The sequence below is a fragment of the Aptenodytes patagonicus genome, chromosome W (assembly GCF_965638725.1).
Source record: "Aptenodytes patagonicus chromosome W, bAptPat1.pri.cur, whole genome shotgun sequence".
NCBI lineage: Eukaryota > Metazoa > Chordata > Aves > Sphenisciformes > Spheniscidae > Aptenodytes > Aptenodytes patagonicus.
In genome coordinates, this window is record NC_134981.1 from 31,700,717 (window position 1) to 31,721,693 (window position 20,977).

The 20,977-nt window shown below is 44.6% G+C and overlaps 1 non-coding gene across 1 annotated transcript; it reads left to right on the top strand.

The window, feature by feature from the left end:
* The first annotated feature begins 11,020 nt into the window (after positions 1-11,020).
* LOC143172298 (small nucleolar RNA U3) lies at positions 11,021-11,230 on the top strand. Its single transcript, XR_012997321.1, has one exon. It is a non-coding gene; the product is annotated as a small nucleolar RNA U3 (small nucleolar RNA).
* Positions 11,231-20,977: the final 9,747 nt, after the last annotated feature.

Below are 20,977 nucleotides of genomic sequence, written 5' to 3' on the forward strand. Positions count from 1 at the left end.
ACGCTCAGATCAGGGAACCAGGAAGTCAACCATTTAAATGTTTCTTCAAATCCGTAAGATGTGTCATCCCTTCATATCTCATGGAGCATTTTAGTCTGTTTCCAGATCTCTTCTAAATCTGTATAAATCCTACCATTCTGGTCTACATATACACAACAACTTGTATTTAAAACTGTGCACACTCCTCCTTGGGAGGTTAGCATCATATCTAGAGCCATTCTGTTCTGTAAAGTGATTTTAGCCAATTCACTGTTATTCTGTACATGTTTTACAAATATCAGGAAAGAGAAATTGAGGGGTATTCCTATTAAAGGAATACCTTTCTTAGAATGCGCAGGGAAATGAGTACAGATCCAACAATTAGACTTGTTCACCATTTGTGCTGGGGTTTTTTTCAGGTTTTTTTGGATTTTTTTTGCATCAAAGTAAAATGCCAATTCTGTTCCCACGGATTTCCTGGTTCCCCATAAGACACTTCAGCATTTCTTAATTTCATCCATAGGCAACAGAGGAGTATCACCCCCCCCTTAGCTCCTTCATTTCTTTTCCTAAAGAGATCTGTATACCTACACAAATACACTAGCAAAGATATGAAAACAATTACCAAAACGCAATACAAAGGTATTAAGCCTTGTATACAGTCTAGCTCAATATATGACTTTCCAGAGTCCCAACTACAGTTCATTGGGATTGAGAGAGCTTCAGCTTCAGTGGTCCCGTTTCTTCAGGGATCCACTCCTTCTGCAGAGCTTTCTTCATGCGGGTATAGTGTATCCATGAATCTGTACCCTTCACTTTCACAGCGGTATAAGTGATAAGTAGCACCAGGTAAGGTCCTTTCCACCTTTCTTTCAAAGGCTCATCCTTCCAGGTGCGGATGTAAACTTCATCTCCAGGTTGAAATTCATGCACCGGTGAATCTAAAGGCAAAGGAGCTCGCTGGTTAAGGTACCTGTGCAAGGAAGACAAAGTCTGCGACAAGGATAATAAATAATTGACCAGCATTCCCTCTCCTTTCATGTGCGTTTGGTCCTCTTTTCCTGTCATCAAATTTACAGAATATGGTTTTCCATACAGTATTTCAAAAGGACTCACTTTTTCTCTTACTCTAGGAGTAACCCGAATTCTCATTAATGCTATAGGTAGGACATCCACCCACTTCATTTGCGTTTCCTGACATAGCTTCGAGATCTGTCTCTTCAGGGTCTGATTCATCCTTTCTACCTTCCTGCTTGACTGTGGCCTCCAAGGGGTATGTAAATCCCATTGTATTTGTAAAAACTTAGAGACTCCTTGAACTATTTCTGCTACAAAGTGAGGTCCATTGTCTGATGACATCCCTTCAGGGATGCCGAATCTCGGAATCACCTCTTTGAGCAGAATTCTAACCACTTCCCTGGATTTGTTGGTACAGCACGGGAAGGCTTCAGGCCACCCAGAAAAAGTATCAACTAACACCAAGAGATACCAATATGTAACCAGTTTAAGTAACTCAGAGAAATCTATTTGCCAGTATTCCCCCGGGGTTTGACCCCATCTCACTTCCCCGAGAGGAGGTTCCCATTGAACTTTTCTCAGTGGAATCAATGCTCCAATCAATGATTCCTTTTCAGCAACCCTTTTAGCTGTTTCATATGCCTTTTGATTTCCTTTAATAACCTCAGTTTGTCCTTTCTGGTGGGCTTTGCAGTGTACAATTGCAACTTCTTTTGGTCCCAAAACAGCTTGCAGCAGTTTTAAAATCTCTGGTCCATACTTGATAGGGGTTCCCTGAGAGGGTAACAGTCCACGCTCTTTCCAAATGGCTCCATGTGCATGGACCACTCCAAACACATATTTGGAATCTGTGTGTATGTTTGCCCTTTTATCTTTGGATAGTTCTAAAGCTCAAGTAATAGCTGTGATTTCTGCTTTCTGAGTGGAGGTATTGGGTGGCAATGCTCGTGCTTCAACTTCCTCTTGTAGAGTTACCATGGCATATCCAGCTTTTCGTTCTCCAGCTTCACTGTGAAGCTACTTCCATCTGTGAAAAGTTCAACTTCTGGATCGCTTAATGGTACATCTTTCAAATCGGGTCTGCTGGAATATACCTTTTCGATAACATGTAGGCAATCGTGTTCTAGCTCTCCTTTCTCGTCTATTGGCATTAAAGTGGCAGGATTTAAGGTTGAAGACATTTTTAAAGTGACATCGTCTTGTTTGATCAACACCGCCTGATATTGGGCTAGCCTGCTAGGAGAGATCCAGTGGTGCCCCTTTTGTTCAAGTACAGCCATCACTGCATGTGGTACAAAAACTATGATAGGCTGCCCCAAGGTTAATTTCCGGGCTTCTTTGACTAGCAGCACCACTGCAGCTACAGCTCTCAAACATGCAGGCCATCCTTTGCTTACTTCATCTAACTGGAGAAGTAAGCTACCGGTCTTCTCTAGTCTCCCAGAGTCTGGGTCAGAACTCCTAATGGTTTTGTCAGGTCCGACAACCCCAAAGCGGGGGCCCTCATTAATTCAGCTTTGATGGTATCGAATCCTTTCCGGCATTCTGGAGTCCGTTCCAAAGTTTCCCCAGGTCCTTTGATAGCAGCATATAATGGTTTGGCAATTAAACTGAAATTTGGTATCCAAAGTCTGCACCACCCTGCCATTCCCAGGAATCCTCGCAGTTCTTTCTTAGACTGCGGAGGAGCTATTCGACAAATAGCTTCATTTCGTTCCACGCCCAGTTCCCTTTTTCCCCCGAGATATTTCAAATCCCAGGTAAATTACAGTTGTCTGCACAACTTGGGCCTTTTTCTGGGATACTCGGTACCCAGCCAGTCCTAAGAAATTCAACAAAACTATGGTTGCAATTTTGCATTCCTGCTCAGTCTTCGCCCCCAATATCATCTACATATTGTAACAGGGTAGTGGAAGGATTCTTACCTTGCCATTCTTCCAATTCTTTGGCAAGTACGTTACCAAACAAGGTTGGGCTGTTCTTGAATCCTTGCGGCAGTACAGTCCAGCAGAGCTGTGTCTTCCTTCCAGTGGTGGGACTCTCCCATTCAAAGGCAAAAATCTTCTGGCTCTCCTCTTCCAGGGGAACGCAGAAGAAGGCATCCTTTAAATCTAACACTGTAAAATACACATTGTCTTCAGCTATTGCAGACAACAAGGTGTAGGGATTTGGTACAACTGGATGTACATCAACTGTGATTTTACTAATTTCTCTTAAGTCTTGTACCAATCGATACTCGAGGTATCTTGAGTATAACTTGAGTTCGAGGTTTCTTAACTGGCAAGATGGGAGTATTGTACTCTGATTGGCACTCCCACAACAGTCCATACTGCATAAAAGTATTAATCAACGGTTCTAAGCCCACTCTAACCTCTAATTTCATAGGGTATTGCCTTTTTCTTACCGGTTGAGCTCCCGATGTTAATTTGACCTTTATTGGAACAGCGTTCTTGGCTCGTCCAGGTTTCTTGGAAGCCCATACCAGGGGTATTATAGCATTCAAAATTTCCTCTGGGATTCTAGTCCCTTCTTGTTTCTTTTCAGTCAATAGACACAGTTGAGCTCTCCACGCTGTCTCCTCGGGCACATGTAACTGAATGGACTTATCAGAGAATGTTAATTGCGCTTTCACTTTACACAATAGATCACGTCCCAGCAATGGGAGGGGGCATTCTGGCATATACAGAAATTCGTGAGTCAATGTAGTGCTTCCAATTGTGCATTCCATAGGTTTTAAAAATGGCCTAAGAGCTCGCTTTCCCGTGACCCCAACAATTGGCATATACATTTTACTTAAGGGCCCTTTACAACTAGTTACTACCGAATGGGTTGCCCCGCTATCTACTAAGAAATCTATAACCTCATTCCCCAGTTTTATGGGAACCAGGGGATTGGCTGGGGAAATCTTGATATTCTCCCCCGGTCCCTTCATTCAGTATCAGATGTCCCTAACATGATCAGATTAGCATCTGATTCTTGCCCCCCTTCTCCTGAGGATTCAGCAAACGATTGTCTTCTCTGTGGGCATTCAGATTTCCAGTGTCCTTTCTTTCTACAATAAGCACACTGATTAGGACCCAAAGGAGTACGGTTTGAGGAATTAACTCCCTGCCCCACTCCGCTCCATCCACCTTTTCCCCTATCTCTACCTCGGTCCCTACCTCTACCCCTACTGGGGTTTCCTGCAATTGCTGCTGCCAACAGCAAGGGTTATAATTTTATACCTTTTTGCTTTTCTTTAAGTCTTTCCCTCTTCTCTCCCTCATCTCTATTATTATAAACCTTGTATGCTATTTCTATCAACTGTGATGCAGACATTCCTCCAGTTCCATCTACCTGTTGCAGTTTCTTTCTAATGTCAGGGGCTGATTGCCTGCACATCCTCAGCCTCCCCAACTGTCCTCAATGCATTTCTTTTCACGTTCTTTGCAACAACCCTTTTTCTTTCCTTTCCCATTAACACTTTCTGCTAATACATACATCCCATCAGCATCGTCCATCAACGATCTACATTTTTTTTTCTTTTTTTTTTCTTTCATGATCAGGCCTCAAAACAAAAAACAAATCGACGTACGCAACCTCATCCCATTTATCCATCCTTCTACAAAACAGCATTAACTGCAAAATAGTGTTATAATTCAATGATCCATTCCCTGGCCATTTTTCTCCATCATCCAGTTCATACATCGGTCACCATTGGGCACAATAAGCTTTTAATTTATCTTTCTTTAGGGGATCCCCTCCAAACCTTCTCCAGTTTTTCAGGATGCATCCTAAGGGAGTACACAGGGGTACTTCGGTACAGGCAGCCGCACCCATATTATCAGTTTCCGACTCCCTGTCGGAATAGGATTCCTCTGAGCTCTTACTGCGGGCCTCTCTTGGCACGTCTTATGTAGAGCAAATTTGAGCCACTCAGCTTACCAGATTCTGACCCCCTCTCGGAATAGGAATCCTTTTTAAGCTCCTGCTGCGGGCCTTTCTTGGTGCATCTTATGCAGAGCAATTCCAAGCCATTTCAAAAGCGGCTACTTACCTCTGTAGTCCCTTGCCTCCTTTTAAATATCTCGTATTGGCGTTGCACCGTTGAGTTGCCTGTCGTCCGTCCGCAGAGAGGAACCGGTGGATTCCCCGATCAAAAGGTCAGTGCGCACTGGAGTCCTTCCCGGTCCCATCTCTCATCCGGAGCAGCAGGACAATCCAGGCAAGGCTTAAAATAGCGGTCCCATCTGGGTCTCCGGAAACTGTTCTCCCACAAGCGGGGTCCGGTACCCGGTGTGCAATAAACCAATCTTACACACAGAGCCGAGATATTTAGTTATCTCATGTTTGCACAAAGATGGGTGCTAGGTGGTAATTCCACAAAGCTAGCACACCACACAAAAGAACTACAGCATATTTATATTGTTACATGATTAGTAAAAGCCCGCCTAAGTTCATGCTCATTGGTTAGTTATGTTCAAATTAGCCTTGCTTGCCATGTAAATTAGCACACATGCTCCTTGCAGGTGTGGGGGGGCGAGTCTTTCCAGTCTTGAATGGAGTTGGTGGTCGTGATCTCCCCCTGCCGCCTTTACCTTTCCCCTAGTTACCGCAGTTTTTTGCTGACTTCTTGGGTTTTTGGCAATCATCTAGCCTCTGACACCTTCTAGGGCAGGATGTTCCCCTTTTATCAGTCTTCTAGTTCTTCTTCAAGGGCATAGTCGTTGTAAGGCATGCATTGTTTATACAAGGTAATCAAGCTAGTACAATGAAGACTACAGTCTAGGTATTAACCCAAACATATGGCTACACCAAGGACAGACTGACAGGCCCGTAGTTCCCCGGATCCTCCTTCCAGCCCTTCTTGTAGATGGGCATCACGTTTGCTAACCTCCAGTCCACTGGGACCTCCCCGGTTAGCCAGGACTGCTGATAAATGGTTGAAAGTGGCTTGGTGAGCACTTCCACCAGCTCCCTCAGTACCCTTGGGTGGATCCCATCTGGCCCCATAGACTTGTGTATGTCTAAGAGGTGTAGCAGGTCGCTAACCATTTCCCCTTGGATTATGGGGGCTTCATTCTGCTCCCCATCTCTGTCTTCCAGCTCAGGGGGCTGGGTACCCCGAGAACAATTGGTCTTACTATTAAAGACTGAGGCAAAGAAGGCATCAAGTACCTCAGCCTTTTCCTCATCCCTTGTCACTATGTTCCCCCCCGCATCCAATAAAGGATGGAAATTCTCCTTAGCCCTCCTTTTGTTGCTAATGTATTTATAGACACATTTTTTATTGTCTTTTATGGCAGTAGCCAGATTTAGTTCTAGTCAGGCTTTGGCCCTTCTAATTTTTTCCCTGCATAACCTCATGACATCTTTGTAGTCTTCCTGAGTTGCTTGCCCCTTCTTCCAAAGTTCATAAACTCTTTTTTTCCCCTGAGTTCCAGCCAAAGCTCTCTGTTCAGCCAGGCCAGTCTTTTTCCCTGCTGGCTAAGAGCTGCATAATAAATGGTCTACTTCAGTAAAACATACTTAAAGACCATTACATCTGTTCACCTTACTCAGGAGTGGCATAGTAGAAGCTTGATGTTAACCTTCATCTTCATTCCAATATTGTCAACTAACAGCTTAGAACAACATCAGTACATCTGCTCATTACGAATAAATCCACAGTTAAGATACTAGTGAGAATTATTTCCAGTTATTGGGAAACAATGTATAAGGGACAGAGTATGTATCTATGATGTCAGATTTCTAGAAAGATAGCAAATGAAAACTGATAGAAGACTGCGTAAAAGGATAACACTTAGAGGACTAGAAGAGTCATCTACTCTACTGACCTTCCCCAAGGCAGGACTGTGACAGTTTGTTGCAATTTTTTACCTAGCTGTTCTTAAAGACTTCCAATGATTGTGATGGTTATGGAACCTCAGTCTATTCTAAAATTTCACTTTCCTTACAGTTAGCAAGCTTTTGGAAGCTTTCCCCCGCATCTCCCCTTCTTCCTTTCCTAATGTCCTGGTTTCAGCTGGGACAGAGTTAATTTTCTTCCTAGTAGCTGGTATAGTGCTGTGTTTTGGATTTAGCATGAGAACAATGTTGATAACACACCAATGTTTTAGTTGTTGCTAAGTAGTGCTTACGCTAGTCAAGGACTTTTCAGCTTCTCATGCCCTGCCAGCGAGAAGCTGGGAGGGGGCACAGCCAGGACAGCTGACCCAAACTGGCCAAAGGGGTATTCCATACCATATGACGTCATGCTCAGTATATAAGCTGGGGGGAGTTAGCTGGGGGAGGGGTGACCGCTGCTCGGGAACTGGCTGGGCATCGGTCGGCAGGTGGTGAGCAATTGCATTGTGCATCACTTATTTTGTATATTCTTTTATCATTATTATTATTATTTTCCCTTCCTTTTCTGTCCTATTAAACTGTCTTTATCTCAACCCACGAATTTTACTTTTTTTTTTTTTTCCAATTCTCTCCCCCATCCCACTGGGGAGGTGGGGGAGTGAGCGAACGGCTGTGTGATGTTTAGCTGCCTGCTGGGTTAAACCACAACACCTAAGAAGTAGCCTAATTTCCTTCTCCTCCTGCTGTTAGCAGTAAAGAGGAAGCCCACACATAATAATTGAAATGCACTGAAGAGCAAATACAAAATGATTACATTTGAAGACTTACCCTGAGGAGCAATTCAGCTAAAATACAACCAACAGCCCACATATCGACACTGACACCATACATTCTAGCACCAAACAATAGTTCTGGGGCTCGGTACCACCTGAAAAGAAGACACATTTGGGGAAAATCTCCTGGTTTTGCTGATGTCAAGCACTGTATATTGCAGCAATGTAAGAACTACAAAGAGGATACTGCTCCTGCCTGTATATTTTTCAGACACTGAAGAACTGTACTCTACCCTGCGAAGTGTTTTGTTTAAGAAAGACTGAACAAAATTGTGTATTTCTCACCACGGAGTCACATATAACCGCAAACTAACTACAGTTTTAGCTGAGTTGATTAACAAGCAACAGAACTGCAGATGTGCAAAGGAAAAAGTATTTAACAGGGAGGTTTGTGTGTTATAAACCAAAATTTTCTTTAAACTTTATGTTCAAGAAATGACACAAGTTAAAGACAGAATTCCTTTCAGCTTTCAAAAATCTCAGTACCAACAGACCTAAGGATAGAGATTAGTTTTGTGCAAAATGAACCTTGACAACAGTTGTTTAAAGCAGCTATTCCACCACCTAAGAACAATCAAGTTAAATGCAATGATCTGATACACACTGCATTTGAAACTACTGCATATATTATATACGCCTTTTGAATAAAGGTGTTAAAAAAACAACTTCGCCTGAATAGTTTTGGCATTACAGCAGACAAAAGGAAATCTCTTGTGTATTCTGCACTCCTGCTTTTTAAAGGAGTACATACCTTAAATAAGCATGCCATAAATAACATTAATAAATATTTTAATTGGCTCAAGCTTTTGTCTCATAATAGGTAATGTGACTAGCTACACAAAAAGACTCTAGGTCTCATGATTAACAGAAAGTAACAGTCGTCTTGCTCTGAAAGCTAGGCTTATAGGCAGATACATATTATTTCCATGTGTTTCAAAAAAACATCATACCACAGAACAACCCCCAGAACAACCCCCATGGATGCAATATTCTAGCAGTTCTTAGAGAGACCTTGCTATAAAAATGCTTTCTTGTGTTTTCTGTTATGAGGCTCTTGTCACTACAGCCATATCACGAGCTAGATGCCAAACTCTGAACATGTTGATGTGCCATGACATATTTCAAGAGGCAATGCAAAACAGCTACATAATCAATATCTAAGAAACAAAATAGAGTATGTCTTACCTTGTTACTACCTGGTGTGTATAAACTCTATTTGGGCTTCCAAAAGATTTTGCCAAGCCAAAGTCAACCAATTTTAAAACCCCATTTTCATCTAATAACAAATTATTTGGCTTAAGATCCTGTCAGTATAGAAAGCAAAAAATTAATTTTGTCAGTGTTGATAAAACCAGACATATAATGAACCTCCCAGCAGGTGTGCAATAACAGTATTCTAAAATGCAGACTTTTGACTCTATCAGAAGTCTACATTGTGAGGAAAAAAAAACAAAACCAGGAAATCAAGTATTTCATCATACATGAAAACCATAGTCAAACACCTCCATTTGAATATTATGATATTTAAGCTGCAGAGCTTAAAAAAAGCTGCCTCCTGATAGGTTTTAGCTTTGCTGCAGAAACAGCAGTTGTCTTACTACATAGTTCCCAAATGAATAATAAAAAGACCTTGCTAATTTTTCAGATAACTGTAGAAATCATGGAAATTATACAGTTTAATACAGTAGCAGTGTGCTGTGGGTTGACTCCTGGCCAGCAGCCAAGCACCCACACAGCCACTCACCCACTCCTTCCTCACCCCAGCCCCCTACCCCAGTGGGACAGGGGAGAGAACAGGAAGAGCAAAAGCAAGAAAACACATGGAGCAACATAAAGGCAGTTTAACAGGTGAAAGAAAGGGGTGGGGAAGCAATGCAACAAAAAATCACTCACTACCTCCCACAAGCAGACTGATGCCCAGCCAGTCTCCAAGCAACAACCACCTTGGAAGCCAAAAAACTCCCTTCTTCCTCTACCCCAGTTTTTACTGTTGAGCATGGCATTATATGGCATGCAATACCCCTCTGGCCAATTCAGGTCAGCTGTCCCAGCTGTGTCCCCTCCCAACTTAGAATCATAGAATAAAATCATAGAATCATTTAGGTTGGAAAAGACCTCTAAGATCATCAAGCCCAACTGTTAACCTAACACTACCAAGTCCACCACTAAACCATGTCCCTAAGCACCAAATCTACATGTCTTTTAAATACCTCCAGGAACGGTGACTCAACCACTTCCCTGGGCAGCCTGTTCCAATGCTTGATAACCCTTTCGGTGAAGAAATTCTTCCTAACATCCAATCTAAACCTCCCCTGGCGCAACTTGAGGCTGTTTCCTCTCGTCCTATCACTTGGTACTTGGGAAAAGAGACCGACACCCACCTTGCTACAACCTCCTTTCAGGTAGTTGTAGACAGCGATGAGGTCTCCCCTCAGCCTCCTTTTCTCCAGACTAAACAACCCCAGTTCCCTCAGCTGCTCCTCATAAGACTTGTGCTCTAAACCCTTCAACAGCTTCGTTGCCCACCCCCAGCCTACTCGTTGGGGCAGGGGCAGAGTGGGAAAAAGAGAAAGCCTTTAACAGGTGAAAGAAAGAGAGGGGGGGGAAAAACAAGCAATGCAAAGATACATCATGCCCAGGTCCCCATACTTTGCAGTTGTCGTGGTTTAACCTCAGTCGGCAACTAAGCACCACGCAGCCGCTCGCTCACTCCCCCACAACCCCGGTGGGATGGGGGAGAGAATTGGAAGAGCACAAGTGAGAAAAACTCGTGGGTTGAGATAAAAACAGTTTAATAATTGAAATAAAATGATAATAATAATAATAATATGATAATAATAATAATACACAAAGCAAGTGATGCACAGTACAATTGCTCACCACCCGCCGACCAATGCCCAGCCAGTCCCCGAGCAGCGGCCCCCCCGGCCAGCTTTCCCCAGTTTATGTACTGAGCATGACGTCACATGGTATGGAATGTCTCTTTGGCCAGTTTGGCTGTGGCCCCCTCCCAGCTTCTTGTGCACCTCCAGCCTTCTCAGTCAGTAGAGCATGGGAAGCTGAAAAGTCCTTGGCTGGTGTAAGCATTACCTAGCAACAACTAAAACATCGGTGCGTTATCAACTTTCTTCTCATCCTAAATCCAAAACACAGCATTGTACCAGCTACTAGAAAGGAAATTAACTCTATCCCTGCCGAAACCAGGACAGCAATACATCCCAAATAATCACCACCACTTTTCCAGTATTTTCATATTTACACACAGATATCATTCCCTTAGTCTATGGGCCATCCCTATAATATGTTTGTTGAGTTCATTTAGTCCATGACTATGGGCTCCATCTGTCATAACAGTCCTTCAGAGCAGGACTATAGTTTCAGGGGTCATTTCTGTACTTGGTGACTAGAGGAGAGTGATCGGACCTGTAAAGCGTCACAAGCAACGAGGAGGAACGGGGTGTTCTCTCCTGAGCGCAAAGCGGGCAGGCGGTGCTGCCTGGGCAGGAGCCACCCGCCATTGATGACCGTTCCCGCCCCTGCGGGGGCCGGGAGGGAGAGAGCTCAGGCTGAGTGGTTTTTTAGGGGCACAGCCAGGACAGCTGACCCAAACGGGCCAAAGGGATATTCCATACCACGTGACGTCATGCCCAGTATATAAACTGGGGGAAAGCTGGCCGGGGGGGGCCGCTGCTCGGGGACTGGCTGGGCATTGGTCGGCAGGTGGTGAGCAATTGCATTGTGCATCACTTGCTTTGTATATTCTTTTATTATTATTATTATTTTATTTCAATTATTAAACGGTTCTTATCTCAACCCATGAGTTTTCTCGCTTTTAACCTTCTGATTCTCTCCCCCATCCCACTGGGGGGGGAGAGTGAGCGAGCAGCTGTGTGGTGCTCAGTTGCCGGCTGAGGTTAAACTACTACAGAGAAATGGTGTGTGGTGTTGGATTGTTGCATCCTGAAGCCAGTCCTGGCTCCATCACTGCACTTGTCCAGTTCTATCATCGCTGCACTTTGCTCGGTTTCATCAAAGTTCATTCTTCATTAATCTGGGTGATTCTTACTGTGATACCATTGATATGGCATATAGCCACCACAGAAGTGATGATATACAGTATTATATAGCAATTAACATCATACAATTTAATTCATTGGCTATCCTCACCCAAAATCAAATCCCCTTGAGGTACACGTCGGACTTCCCCATCCTCCCACATCACCCACCAAGTGCACCCAGGTCCTTGAGCAAAAGCAATCCCACGGATGGGTCTGCCTCTGCCCGAGGCAGGAATAACCCAGACTGTCTTCCCCAACATATTTTTTATGTGCACTACAGGAACTTTATTCCCATCTACAGTACGTAAAAGTTCTGACTGGGCAGGGCCAGCTCGATTGGCAGATCCCCTCGTGTTGACTAACCAGGTGGCCTTTGCTAAATGCATATCCCAATGTTTGAACGTCCCGCCACCCATTGCTCTCAGCGTAGTCTTTAACAGTCCATTGTATCGTTCAATTTTCCCAGAGGCTGGTGCATGATAGGGGATGTGATACACCCACTCAATGCCGTGCTCTTTGGCCCAGGTGTCTATGAGGTTGTTTCGGAAATGAGTCCCATTGTCTGACTCAATTCTTTCTGGGGTGCCATGTCGCCATAGGACTTGCTTTTCAAGGCCCAGGATAGTGTTCCGGGCAGTGGCATGGGGCACGGGATATGTTACCAGCCATCCGGTGGTTGCCTCCACCATTGTAAGCACGTGGCGCTTGCCTTGGCGGGTTTGTGGGAGTGTGATATAATCGATCTGCCCATATTTATATTTCAGCCATCGTCCTCCATACCAAAGAGGCTTTAACTGCTTGGCTTGCTTGATTGCAGCACATGTTTCGCATTCATGGATAACCTGCGCAATAGTGTCCATGGTCAAGTCCACCCCTCGATCACGAGCCCATCTGTATGTTGCATCTCTTCCTTGGTGGCCTGAGGTGTCATGGGCCCACCGAGCTAGAAATAATTCACCCTTCTGTTGCCAGTCCAGATCCACCTGAGCCACTTCAATCTTAGCAGCCTGATCCACCTGCTGGTTGTTTTGATGTTCTTCAGTGGCCCGACTCTTGGGTACGTGAGCATCTACGTGACGGACTTTTACAACCAGGTTCTCCACCCGGGCAGCAATATCTTGCCACAATGCGGCAGCCCAGATGGGTTTGCCTCTGCGCTGCCAGTTGCTCTGCTTCCATTGCTGCAACCACCCCCACAGGGCATTTGCCACCATCCATGAGTCAGTATAGAGATAGAGCACTGGCCGCTTTTCTCGTTCAGCAATGTCTAAAGCCAGCTGGATGGCCTTTACTTCTGCAAATTGGCTCGATTCACCTTCTCCTTCAGCAGTTTCTACAACTTGTCGCATAGGACTCCAAACAGCAGCTTTCCACCTCCGATGCTTTCCCACAAGACGACAGGACCCATCAGTGAACAGGGCATATTGCTGCTCATTTTCTGGTAGTTCATTATACATTGGGGCCTCCTCAGCACGCATCACCTCCTCCTCTGGCGATATTCCAAAATCTTTGCCCTCTGGCCAATCCATGATCACTTCCAGGATTCCTGGGCGACTGGGGTTTCCTATTCGAGCCCGTTGTGTGATCAGTGTGACCCACTTCCTCCACGTAGCATCAGTTGCATGATGTGTACAGGGGACCCTCCCTTCGAGCAACCAAACCAGCACCGGCAGTCAGGGTGCCAGGAGGAGCTGTGCTTCAGTACTGATCACTTCTGAAGCAGCTCGAATCCCTTCATATGCTGCCAATATCTCTTTTTCAGTTGGAGTATAGCGGGCCTCGGATCCTCTGTATCCCCGACTCCAAAACCCTAGGGGTCGACCTCGAGTCTCCCCAGGTGCTTTCTGCCAGAGGCTCCAGGTAGGGCCGTTCTCCCCGGCTGCGGTGTAGAGCACATCTTTTACATCTTGTCCTGCCCGGACTGGCCCAAGGGCTACTGCATGAACTCTCTCCTCTTTAATTTCTTCAAAAGCTTGTCGTTGCTCAGGGCCCCATTTGAAATCCTTCTTCTTTCGGGTCACTTGATAGAGAGGGTTTACAATCAGACTGTAATTTGGAATATGCATTCTCCAAAAACCCACGACGCCTAAGAAAGCTTATGTTTCCTTTTTGCTAGTTGGTGGAGGCATGGCTGTTATTTTGTTGATCACATCCATTGGGATCTGACGACGACCATCTTGCCATTTTATTCCTAAAAATTGGATCTCCTATGCAGGTCCCTTGACCTTACTTTGTTTTATGGCAAAACCGGCCTTCAGCAGGATTTGGACTGTTTTCTTCCCTTTTTCAAAAACTTCTCCTGCTGTGTTGCCCCACACGATGATGTCATCAATGTATTGCAGATGTTCTGGAGCTCCACCCTGCTCCAGTGCAGTCTGGATCAGTCCATGGCAAATGGTGGGGCTGTGTTTCCACCCCTGGGGCAGTCGGTTCCAGGTGTACTGAACGCCCCTCCAAGTGAAAGCAAACTGTGGCCTGCACTCCGCTGCCAAAGGGATTGAGAAAAACGCATTAGCAATATCAATTGTGGCATACCACTTGGCTGCCTTTGACTCCAATTCATATTGAAGTTCTAGCATGTCTGGCACAGCAGCACTCAGCGGTGGTGTGACTTCATTTAGGCCACGATAGTCTACTGTCAGTCTCCACTCTCCATTAGACTTCCGCACTGGCCATATGGGACTGTTAAAGGGTGAACGAGTCTTGCTGATCACTCCTTGGCTCTCCAGTTGACGAATCAGCTCATGAATGGGAATCAGGGAGTCTCGATTGGTGCGATATTGCCACCGGTGCACTGTTGTGGTGGCAATCGGCACCTGTTGGCACCCTCTCCTGAGGTAGTCTATGCCAAGGATGCACAGAGCCTCTGGGCCAGTCACAATGGGGTGCTTCTGCCACTCATTCCCAGTTAGGCTCACTTCAGCCTCCAATACAGTTAGCTGTTGGGATCCCCCCGTCACTCCAGAAATTCAGATGGGTTCTGCCCCTGTATAGCTTGATGGCATTAGGGTACACTGTGCACCGGTGTCTACTAGAGCCTTATACTCCTGTGGGTCTGATGTGCCAGGCCATTGAATCCACACAGTCCAGTTAACCTGGTTGTCCCTTTCCTCCACCTGGCTGGAGGCAGGGCCCCTCTTGTCCTGGTCATAGTATCTGTTACTCACTTCTTGTAAATGCGAATCAAAAGTCCCTTTATTAAGATCGGAAGTAAAATCAGCCCTTCTACTCTGTCTGGGGAACTGCCCACTGGAAACTGGAGCAGCAATTTTCCTGGAAGAACCTCTTTCTGTGATTGTTTTCCCTTGCAACTCATGTACCCGTGCCTCTAAGTTTGAGGTAGATTTTCCATCCCACTTCCTCATGTCCTCTCCGTGGTCACGTAGGTAAAACCACAGGGTGGCCACTGGTGTGTATCCACTATATCCTCTCTCTTGAGCAGAGGGACGCTTACACCTAATGGCTGAGATACTGGTCCGTACAGGTGGGGAGTAGGACCTATCCTCTCTGAGTTGCTGGATCTCCCAGGACAGTTTCTCCACAGCCGAGACGAGGGAGGAAGAGAGACTTTCCTCATATTGCCAGAGTTGGCCAGCCAATTCATCCACTGTTTGTTCCTCTCCGTCTTTCCAGGTCATCACTGCCAATGAGTTGGCATATGACGATGGTGAGCTCCTTATAAACTTCCGCCACATGGGTCGTGTGCACTTGACTTCGTCTGGATCTTTGGATAACTGCTCATTGTTCAGGTCACCATAAATCACCTCCAGCACAGCTCATTCCCTCAGGTACTGGATACCTCTCTCCATGGTGGTCCACTTGCCTGGGTGACATATGACATCTTCCTTGAAGGGATACCTTTCCTTCACCCCTGACAGGAGTCGCCTCCAAAGGCTGAGGACTCGTGTCCCTTTTCCAATTGCTTTGTCAGTGCCCCCTTCCCTGGAAAGGGATCCCAGCTGCTTGGCTTCTTTACCCTCTAATTCCAGGCTACTGGCCCCATTATCCCAGCATCGGAGCAGCCATGTGACAATATGCTCGCCTGGACAACGACTGAAATCTTTTCGCATGTCTCGCAGCTCACTCAGGGACAGGGATCGGGTAGTTACCATCTCATTTATGGGTTCTGCCTCTTCCTGCTCCTGTTCTCGTCATGGCCCTGGTTCATCTTCATCCCTTACTAAATGAGTTGATTTTCTTGTGTATAGGGGCGACTGATACCGGCATGGGTTGTTTCTCTGGTTCAGCCACAGCGCCTGTCGCAGGGGTTTAAGTAGCCACAGTGCCTGTCACCGGGGTTTGAGTAGCCACAGTGCCTGTCGCCGGGATTGATCTCTGGATGGTATTCTTAAATAATTGTTTAACCGTAAACAAGATCAAGGCCTGAACCACATTCAGGAGACAGAGCAATGGGACCATGCTGGTTTGAACATCCCAAGGCTATTCAAAATTCTCAAGAGCTGTTGTAGCTTGCCTGAAGGAGAAAGGGAAGGTGAAGGAGCAGGGGAAAGTGTCCCCCCGCATCTCCCCCATAGATTGGTTCCCCGAGGAGAAAAGGTAAAAGGTGTCATTATTAATAGTTTCCAAAAAGTGACTCCCGAGGTACGGAGATGACGGCAATACTGAGTATAAGTACAGAAGTACAAATACAAAAATTAGTCTCACAACCAAAAATTCTATCACATCATAAACCAGTAGTGTTACACAGTGCAGCAAAATGATATCCTTGATCCAGCTCCCAGAGGTGATAGACAGCACAACAGGGAACATATACAGCACGTAAGGGGTTACATAACACAACTGTGAGAGCAAGCACGACAACTTTGAGAGTAAATTAATCAACATTGCGACCAGCGGCTGTTAAGCCAATATGATGAATGCTTACAACAAGTTTGCCTTAACACGCTCTGGTCAGATCTGTCGTTATCTCAACCCTTCGTGCCCCACATTGGGCGCCAAAAGACTGTTATGGTTTAACCCGGCAGGCAGCTAAACACCACACAGCTGTTTCCTCACTCCCCCACCTCCCCAGTGGGATGGAGGAGAGAATCGGAGAGAAAAAAAGTAAAATTCATGGGTTGAGATAAAGACAGTTTAATAGGACAGAAAAGGAAGGGAATAATAATAATAATAATGATAAAAGAAATGATACAAAGTAAGTGATGCACAATGCAATTGCTCACCCCCCGCCGACCAATGCCCAGCCAGTTCCCGAGCAGCGGTCACCCCTCCCCCAGCTAACTCCCCCCAGTTTATATACTGAGCATGACATCATATGGTATGGAATATCCCTTTGGCCAGTTTGGGTCAGCTGTCCTGGCTGTGCCCCCTCCCAGCTTCTCGCTGGCAGGGCATGAGAAGCTGAAAAGTCCTTGACTAGTGTAAGCGCTACTTAGCAACAACTAAAACATTGGTGTGTTATCAACATTATTCTCATCCTAAATCCAAAACACAGCACTATACCAGCTACTAGGAAGAAAATTAACTCTGTCCCAGCCGAAACCAGGACACTGGCGTCAGAAATTTTAAGAACAGTGTTAGCTTTACCATGTTAGCTACAACAGGTATTCTAATGCACACCTTGTCGTCTCCCTAAGCTTAGCTGTTCTACAAAACTCCTACCCTCTTCTTGAAACCAGACTAAGGGGAAAAAAAACTGCGGTGGAAAAACTGCAGCGGAGAGAGGTATGAGAATATGTGAGAGAAACAACCCTGCAGACACCAAGGTCAGTGAAGAAGGAGGGGGGAGGAGGAGGTGCTCCAGGTGCCAGAGCAGAGATTCCCCTGCAGCCTGTGGTGAAGACCATGGTGAGGCAGGCTGTCCCCCTGCAGCCCATGGAGGTCTACGGTGGAGCAGATATCCACCTGCAGCCCATGGAGGACCCCATGCCGGAGCAGGTGGATGTGTCCTGAAGGAGGCTGCGACCCCGTGGAGAGCCTGTGCTAGAGCAGGCTCCTGGCAGGATCTGTGACCCTGTGGGGGACCCACGCTGGAGCAGTCTTTTCCTGAAGGACTGCAGCCCATAGAAAGGACCCATGCTGGAGCAGTTCATGAAGAACTGCAGCCTGTGGGAAGGACTCACATTGGAGAAGTTTGTGGAGGACTGTCGCCCGTGGGTGGGACACCATGCTGGAGCAGGGGAAGAGTGTGAGGAGTCCTCCCCCTGAGGAGAAAGGAGCAGCAGAGACAATGTGTGATGAACTGACCGCAACCCCCATTCCCTGTCCCCCTATGCCACTCAGGGCCGGGGGGAAAGGAGGTAGAGAACATTGGGAGTGAAGTTTAGCCTGGAAGGAAGGGAGGGGTGGGGGGGAAGGTGTTTTAAGATTTGGGTTTTTTTTCTCATTATCCTCTTCTGATTTTGATTGGTAATAAATTAAATTAATTTCCCCAAGTTGAGTCTGTTTTGCCCATAATGGTAATTGCTGAGTGATCTCTCCCTGTTCTTATCTCGACCCAGGAGCCTTTTGTTATATTTTCTCTCCCCTGTCCAGCTGAGGAGGGGGAGTGATAGAGCAGCTTTAGTGGGCACCTGGCATTCAGCCAGGGTCAACCCACCACACCACAGTAATTAGATTTAGATTATGAAACAACATGCTCCCCCTTTTAGCAAAAAGGAGAAGTTCTAATAAAATGCTTAAGAAAAAATTTAAAAAAAAAAAATCACCTTTTTCAGGGTATATTAAGCTTTGGTTTTGTTTTAAAGAAAATTTACATCTTGCAAATATCAGTTCTTCAACGTGTCTCACTTCCAGAGAGAGGCACACTGAAACCTCATGAATGTATCTCTCTTCTTTTTGAAATAGCATTATTTAATAAGGCAAGGCACACATCCTTTTATACCACACGTGAGTATAGAAAAGCTACAGTGGCCAAAACCTGCTTACCCTTGCTTGAATCCTTTTAATAGCCAGATTTTATAGAGGGAAAACCTAGGGGGGGTATACTTTGGTAGTCACACTGACTGCGCTGCATTAAACCACAATTCCTGCAGGGTAACAATTCCTCCTTCAAAAATGCTGGTATGTATCGCTTGTACGAAAACTGACCGGCAAGCAAATGCTCCTGTGGTATGTTGTGCAGCAAGAGTTTCAGCTGCGCATGAGCTGAAAAACAGTGTTCTCCCAAAACATGGGATCTGATTCAATGTGTAAGACTCTAGCAAAGTTTTGGGTAAAGCTACATGGATTACTTTACACTCCTGCTTTGCCTATTTTAATTACTTATTTTAGAATCAAGTCGACAATGTCTGCTTTCAGGTGGGCAAAGCCTTAGATTCAGAAAAAAGCATGCCAGGTTACCAGACAACATAGTTATCTGGTAACACAGGGAAACCAGACATGATCATTATTTTTAATAACTTCTTTGAACTATAGCTAGACATTGTATAGGCCAAAAGTAATGACTGAATGACTGTCCTTGAAGGACATTAGTCTATTGAAGGCCAGGTGGATCACAACTGTGTCAGCCCAACTGGGAGACTCCGGGATGAGTGCTCAGTTTCTATTTAAAAATTCTTCCCTTAGAACGGAATTGGAGAGTTGAGAACAAAGGTTCTTCACCAGAAAGTTGGTAACCTGATGCAGGATCCCTTAAGGATGGCAGCCTACACACATACAAAATTCCACTACACCGCACAGGCTGTAAGAGAAGACCACGATTATTGGGTTTTTACTTGCAATATCCATGCCTAAAGGCACATGGCTAGTCAGAGCACATGATCAAAAGACACTGCTCTATGGACCTGATTTCTCAACATAAAACAAACCCAGAGACAAGAGTTTTAAGATCTTGTTTTTATTAACTTTTGTCTCAGCATAAATCACAAAAATAGAACAAAAGAAACATCTGAAAACCAAGATAAACTCTCACCTGTCTTACATATTTAAGGCACAGAGATGCATCAATACAAAAAGGTATTCTTAACTCAGTGCTGTAAAGATTATTATTCTGTGCTATATTCATGTTTGTATTCTGCTTAAATTGAGAAGCTAGACAGTTATATACGCATATTTAGACATATACTATGCATGCAGATATTTCTGCTGTTTTTTTTTCCTGTCCCTGCAGTTTGGGAAGCAATCCTCTACTAAGCCTTACACTAAAAGAGTTGAGCTAATTTTTCTCAGCCAAGTTATGGTGTGGGAAATTAATGCACGAATTTACAAAAGCAAAGCAAACAAAGCACAGCTTCTGCAGCATGAATTTGTTTTAAAACTCACCATCTTTAGTGTATGATCTATGTCCCAGTTTAATCTGAAAAGAAATGTTTCATATTATACAAGGTTAAGCCATCTGCCCCAACAGTAGGGGACACATTCTTTAGTGTTATTCTTCTAAGACAGGATGAGTTTTAGTACCATGAAGTGCTTTACCAGCTAGGTGGTGGTTTGGTTTTTTTAAGGGAAGAAAAAAAAAAAAAAAAGAAAAGAGAGAATTTTCTTCACAGCATTAGCTTTTAGGAAAGCTTAAAAATAGTCATGATGGTTGAAAACAGACATAATGCAAACTGGCAGCATAAAATGCTTTGTAGCCACAAAGCTTTATTATACCACTAACGAGGTTGTCCCCAGGGAGAAATGAGGCCAAAGTAATTAACAGTTGTCTTAGAAGGACTTTAAGTCAGCCCAAGTTTAGAGTATGCTAATTTTACTAGAATCATTCTATCTCAGTTATCTACTGCCCTGAAATTTTCAAGTCCAGAATCCCATCACTGATATTTCCAGATGATAAAAGTTAGGAAAATATTCCGATACAAACAAGAATGTTTTTCACAACAGCTGCTACTAGTAGCAACCAAACAGGAACAGTATTATAATGCTAAAATGGATTAGTGTATCAAACAAAATTACTTACTATTTATATAGTTTAATTCACCTAGTAAAGTAGGCCCTTTAACTAACCAAAATACTGTAACATACATTTTTTTATCCCTCACAAAGTACAACTAATCACCTATTTTTAATACAAAAACTTTCTGTAATCTCTTCAGATAGTATGAAGTGAAACGCTTTATGAAAACAGACATTTTTAACATTTACATTTAAACAGTTAAGTTGCAGATCTAAGATCACTTTTGTCAAATTCTGTCAAAAAATTACCATCAATTCTGAAGAACTTCATCAGGAGTAACATTCCCGGACTGAACGAAATAAGGTACGGCAGGAAGAAAGATTCAAAAAGCAAGCCACTAGCAAGGACTAATAAAGCCTGAATTCTGGAAATGTGTGTTTTGTTTTAAGGATACACCTGTTTAACAAATA